The sequence below is a fragment of the Euprymna scolopes genome, chromosome 18 (genome assembly GCF_053919585.1).
Source record: "Euprymna scolopes isolate OS-2025 chromosome 18, ASM5391958v1, whole genome shotgun sequence".
NCBI classification, from domain to species: domain Eukaryota; kingdom Metazoa; phylum Mollusca; class Cephalopoda; order Sepiida; family Sepiolidae; genus Euprymna; species Euprymna scolopes.
Window position 1 is genome coordinate 114,999,911 of NC_136499.1, and position 7,215 is coordinate 115,007,125.

Below are 7,215 nucleotides of genomic sequence, written 5' to 3' on the forward strand. Positions count from 1 at the left end.
AACTGCTTTTGTTTTAGAGTTCCAGGTAAAGGTGTCTTACTATACCTGGAATAAATCTGATGCATTAGAGCAATTGTTCTCAACCGGGGTCCACGTGGACCCCCATGGTACATGTAACGTTATATTGGTTCAGTCTTCCTTCAAGATAAACTGTTGATATATGTTCTTGGTTTTCTGTACATTACTGAAAAATAAAATAAGCTATAAGAGTTCACCAAAATACATTAAAAAGAAAAGGAAGTCATAATTAAAAAAAAGGTTGGGAACCATTGCATTAAAGGGACCATATCATAAGTCTAAATAATATTTGGTGCTTGTTAAGTTAGAGTCGACAGGTCGATTTTTTAAAAATATGTCGTTTTAAGCAGAAAGAACAGCACTTTCTTAATTGTCATGTCGAAAATAGTAATATATCAAACAATTACTAAAAAGCATGGAGTAGAAAAACTATTGTGGATTTAGTTTTAAAAAAGCCTATCGCTATGGTCTAAAAAGTAGGTCAGCCATTAATCTTGCGGAAAGAGTGTTCACATCTAGGAAAAATGCAATTTCCCCCAATTTTCCATAAAAATTACTTTTAACTAAAAATAATTTTCTATTCGAGAATTTTCATTATTTTTGGATACATTACTATTTTCGACATGGCAATTAAGTACGTAATATTGTTTTTGTTTAAAGCACATATTAAAAAAATCTCCCAGTCGACTCTGTCTAAACAAGCACTTAATATTCTGATGGTTCCTTCCTTAGGACTTGAAAAAGGCCAACTGCTATTTTTGAAGACCAAATTGTTTTAAAAAATGCCAAATTCTCGAAATATGGCTTTAAAGAGGCCAGTATGGCAAGCCATTCTTTAAGGCTAAAACAGGCGAAATTCGCTCAATTTTTTCTTTAAAAAAAGCCAATCGGGCAATTCTTAAGCGAAATATTATCCAAAAAGGAAACATTCCAAAGGAAACAGGGTAAAAATAATAAAAATATAGCGCTAAAATATTTTCTAGGATAGAAAACCAATAACATGCAGCAAATATTAGTTTATTGGAATTTCTCTGAAGATAGAGTCCGTTGTATTTTAAATTTAGAACTGACCCAAATGAGATAAGTTAATAAATACTAATAAATACTAGGATAGCAATACATAATTCTATAAAAGTTGTATCTTAACAAAATACACCAAGTGGACCTCAGGTGTCTATACTTAGATCTTTATTATTCCTAATATTCATAAATGATCATCCTGATAAAATTGTTTCTGAGATGGGTATATTTGCTGATGACACCACGCTCTATAACAGGCACGGGGGGAAAACAAATGAACACATATCTAAAGAAATGGCAGAAACACTAGAGGATGACCTCCAATCTGTAGTGGAATGGGGACAAAAATGGATGGTCATATTCAATGCTACCAATACTAAGCTTGTTTCCTTCAATAATTACAAAAAAAAAAAACCTTCTAACCACCAACAGCTATGACTAAGGATACATTACCTGAAAGTATTTCTTTCAAAATCCTCGGCCTAACGTTCACAGGTAACATGAGCTGAAACAGATACATTGAGAGCATTGCCAAGGCTGCTGCGAAGAAGGTGGGCTCTCTCTACTTTGCTAGAAAGCTACTTACGCTTGAAAGGATCCTGTATCTCTACAAGCCACCATTCGCCCATGTATGGAGTACTGTTTTCACATTTGGGCTGGTAGTCTCTCGCTCCTAGACAGTGTTCAAAAGAGAGTCGCCAATCTAATAGGTCCTAAACTATCATCAAAGCTTCAACCTCTGTCCCATCGACGTAATATTGGATCTCTCTGCCTGTTCTACAACTATTTTAATGGCGAATGCTTCGACGAACTATAAGTCCTTGTACCGCTCGGCATAAATACCCCCCCGACAAACCCGACTAGCAGCAAAATCTCACCCCTTTACAGAAGAGATCTCTAGGTGTAAGAAATTCTTCTACTCTGATAGTTCCTTCCCCAGAACGGCTAGACTTTGGAACTCTCTTCCGAGTTACTGCTTTCCCAACTGTAATGCAATTCAGAAGTAAAAATGTAATGTGGACAGACATCTGTCTGCTCAACTCCCTACACAGTACCCCTGCAACTTATGTCCCAGATAGTAGCCCCCTACATCAAAGTGGCACTGTGCCTTGTTTGGGGTGAAAATGGGGAAAAATCAATACAAATAATATAATCACATTGTAAGAGGCGGTCTTTATTTTATTCCTTTAGTTCAGCACTTCTTGGCAGACAATATTCTTTTTTTTTTTTTTTGCCTTGATTCAAATATTTACTATTTTTACGTAACATTCCGCTTTCTTTCCTTGGTGAAGAATCACTACACGTCGAAATTACAAGGATGGAATACTGCTGCCATATCTGGGCAGGAGCTGCTGAAAACGGCCTATCCTGCCTCGACAGAGTACAAAATAGACTTCGTGGCTTAGTGGGGGATGCCCTTTTCTCTACCCTGCAACCTCTCTCCCACAGAAGAGACGTTGCGAGCCTATCCTTGTTTTATCGTTATTTCCATGGCAGGTGCTCGTCTGAACTCCAATCTCTTGTCCCCCCTCGCCAATCTTTCACGAAAAACACCCGTCTTGCTGAATCCACTGTCAAAAATTTCCCCCACTCTTTATCTGTGCCTAAATCAAAATGTGGATTCCATGAACAAAGCTTCTTTCTTAGAACTGCACGCCTGTGGAACTCTGTTCCGTCTGCCTGCTTCCCACCTGACTACAACTTGGATGGCTTCAAGTCCAACGTTAACAAATGAACCGCCCCCTTAAGTAAACACTTCATCAAATCTCCACACTAATGTAATGTACTTGCAATAACCCTTATCCCTGAGTGGCTTCCGGGCCTTGATAAGTGGTGACCACTGTGTAAACCCCCCCAAAAAACTACGAATTCCTTTATCATATATTATTATAATGATATCTGAAAACGAGGCAATATCAAAGGGAGGTTACTCTTGTATATTTTTTTCCAGGGTTTCCAGATTGGCCTTGTTAAAACCAAATTTTAGGAATTTGGCATTTTTGAAGCAGTTTAGCCTTCAGAAATAGAATTTATTCTTTTTCAAAGTGAACACACGGACAAAGTAAGGACAAGCATAATATTATATATATATATATTTAAATAAGTGAGGAGTCACCAACAATGTGTATTTTTTAACATTATTTTATTATTCCGTGTCTTGGTTTTTCATTGAGAATTATGTTTGGATCATTGTAATGACGTTTTTAAGTCATTGAAATCGTTTTTACGCGCGTTTCAGACGGTCTGTGATGCGTCCTCGTCAGAAATTATTTTCAAATGTGTTGGAGATGTAAAAATGGCGATTTTCGTAGTTAATTTGAGGTTTTTCCAAGGGGTGGAGGCTTGTATGTGTTTATTATTCATTGGTATGCTCAATTTTATTGCTCTTTTATTGGGCTTGTCAAGGGAGACCGTTGACCTGGCTGTAGTCGCTATCTCTTTCTGCTAGTGTTTTTTCTTTTCCTTTAGGGTGGGGTAGGGTGTGTGTGTGTGTTTATGTGTGTGTGCACGTGTGTGTTTATGTGTGTGTTTGCTTTTATTGGTGTGGGAGTGTGTATATTGTTTTATAGTATTTTGGGATTATTTGCTTCCTTAGGAAGGCGGCTGTGGTCCGAGGTCGTTACTAATGTGTATGTGTGGGGAGGGGAGGACTGGCTCTTCTGAAATAAGGGTAGGGGTGCTTTCATTCTATTTTGATATTTATTTTTTGGATTCTTGGATTTTAGTATTGTGATTTTTCGTTTTAGTCTTTTCGGGTATTCCTTATATTATGTTTGTTTAGAAAGAGGGGTGTATTTAAAATAGGGGATTTTTTACTGTTTCTATTCATTTGTCTCCCCATGTGGGTATGGCCAGACCCAGGATCGGTTCCTAGTGTGGGGAAGATTTTGTTCCCCAGAGGGGGGCATTGGAGGGGGTATAGGTATGGGAGGGGGATGATAGAAGGGATGATAGTCGTTTCAGTCATGAGGGGGTTCTCCTCCACTGACTGAGGAGGGAGCGAGGTGTTGGAACAGATATTATACTATGGTTCTAGGTGTCTCCTAGTGTTGTTGGTTTCGAGGTTAAGTAGGGTTGGCATTGTTTAGTGTGTTGTATTAGAGATAGGGGTGTTATGTCTGTGTGTGGTCGTATTCGTGCACGTGTGTGTGTTTTAATGTGTCGGTTCTGATTTATGTGTGGGTGTTATATGTGTATGTGTATGGGTGTGCATGCGAGTGTACCTTGCATTTCATGTTTTTGTGTGATGGTATTAGGTTCTGTTCAGTTCAGGAGTTAATCTGGTGATGAAGTTTTTTTCCTGTGTAAGTAAATAAAAATAATTGTCTGTTTGGAAGATTGGCATTATTTTGAAGCTGTTTCAACTGCATGTGTGTACGTGTTTTGAAACATAGAGGTGTCTGTTATCTGCAATTTTGATGTTGCTCTTATGTTAGGCCACTCTATTGCTGAAAATTTTGGTGGTGCCTATGTAGGATTTGTTGCATGTTGTACATCTTAGTACATATACTACATTTCTGGAGGTGCAATTTAGATCCTTTTTTATTTTGAATGTTTGTGCTTGGTTTTTGAATGTGTATGTGTTACCTTCTATTATTATGTCACATACTCCACATCGCGGTTTGTTGCATTTTGTAACTCCTTTTGTAGTATGTGGGACGAGTTTTGAGGAAGTTAGGATGTGTTTTAAGTTTTTGGGTTGGCGTTTGCTTTTTATTATTTTTGTTGTTTTAAGTATGTTGTTTAGTTTGTCGTTCTTTGTTGTGTTCTTTTGGGGTTCTTAGTTGGTCTATAGGAATTTTTTCAGCCAGTTCAATACCTTTCTGTATTAGTGGTAGTGGATATCTTCTTTTCCGCAGTTTTATTTGTAGTTCATTCAGTCTAGTCGAACGGAGGTGTCTGTCTGTTACTATGGTGCAGACTCTACGTGCTAGGGAGTAGGGTATTGATTTTAGACAGTTTTTAGGATGGTGGCTTTTGAAGTGGAGGTATTGTTGAGTGTCTGTGGGTTTGTGGTAGATATCTGTGATTATGTTGTTGTTTTTTATTGTTACTAGGATGTCTAGGAAAGGTAGTTCTGTGGGGCTTTGTTCTAGTTTGAAGTTTATTTTTGGGTGTAGATTTAGTAGCAAAGTGTGGAGTTCTTTGATATCCCCCCATGAGGTTCTCCAGAGGATAAAGCAGTCGTCTAGGTATCTTTTCCAAGATTTTATGAAGAGTGTTTTTATATTGTGCCCGTACTTTTGCTCTATCCTTTCATAAAGAGCCTCTTCTAGGAAGGCGAGTGTAAGGGTTACATATGTCGGTGCCATTTTGGTACCCATTGCTGTGCCTAGTATTTGGATGTAGTTGTCCTTATTGAATTGGAAGGAGTTGTTATTGAGGATTATGTCGATGCTATCAATCACGAATTGTTTATTGAATCTGGGGTGTAAAGTCTGTGTATGTGTGTCAATCCAATATGCGATTTATATAATATTACTTCAAGTTTACCGGTGTTGCCCAGTCGTAAAATACGCATACATATTATATTTTAATTAATACAGAAACTGAGACATGTGCAAACGAGCGAGTATTATGTTTTTTTTTCTAGACAATTCACCTCTTGTAAGTAAAAAAAAATACTCGAGCTGAGATCGAAACCAAACCTTAACAAGTACGATAATCATTAGGCCACCTTGAAACGAGCTTTAAAATGTGTTTCAAACCTACATGCGCATTCGTGAAACAATTAGACAACAGATAAAAATCCGTTGACCCCCCCCACATACCAAGTTTTCAATTTTGACCCTTCTTAACCCTTTTTTCTCGATGAAAACCGATTATAAAGTTTTCCACATGACTGAATACCATATATATAAATTTTCAAATCTCGAAGTCAAAACTCGTTTAGTATATAATTTGAGAATCGTCCTCGCATCCACACGTGCATATTCTAACTTTTATGGATATGTTAGATACATAACAAAGTAAGAAAATAAATGATTAAAATATGACTATTAAAACTTAACTCTTTAAAACTATAATGGATTTTTTTTTAATATATATATTTTGAGTTTAACCTGTATATAAATTGTTCTCTTTAATAATTATTTTCGACATATAGGGAGCAATGTGGAAAACACCTTTTCTTTGTTTAATTATGTTGCAGGAATGGGAGATTATAACTGACTCAATTAAACGTCGTGTGGATCTGTTATGTATGTGTTTAAGGAAAGTTGCTTTGTTAAAATTAAAATGGTGGTCGTTCTCTATGATGTGACAAAATATGGCGTTGAGTGTATTGTTGTTTTTTACATTTCTTTTTCTAAAACATATAAAGTGTTACTTATAAAGACGCATGAAAACGATAAAGAACTTAAGACGGACGAATAGATGAGATGGTTTTGGAAGCAGTACAAATTTGACACCTCGTTATATTGTTAGCCTCGCTATGATTTTGTTCTACTTTTCAGGCATCGCTTTGATTCGTGACACTTGCATCACCAACAACAATTGTCCTGATCATTCCAAATGCAAACAGATGGGATGTGACAGACGGGAGTGTCGTTGCGTCAATGGAACAGCACCGACAGCAAACATGGAGAGCTGTAAACCGGGTAAGAAAACCGTATTTTGTTGGCGAGTTAACACACACACACACACACACACACACACACACACAAACACACACATACAAAAATATAACAAAGCACACACACATACACACACGCATATATATATATATATATATACATATATATATATATATATGCATATAAAGCTTCGTGGTTTAATTTTAAATTCTGAAAAAACAACATATAGAGACATATATTCGATTTAAGCATTTATTGCTTGACAAAAGGAATATATAAAAGGGCTTATTTTAATTTCCTTAATCCATGGATTGCCAACAATGGCTCATATCATCAGAGGAAATGAAATGTAGTTATATATTAAAGGAAAAGCTCAATATTTAAGAATAGAGCAATATATAAGTTTCGTGGAAACAGAGGAAATGAAATGTAGCTAGCAAAATGTTCAGCTGCGAATGAACGCTATTTTGCTTTTCAGCACAATTATTGAAAATAGTTTTTTGAGTGGTTGTGGATAATTATATGGAGAACATTATACGAAAAGAGAAGTTGATACAACCTGGGTAGTCTATTTGGCAAGGATCACCTTGAAAGTATTACT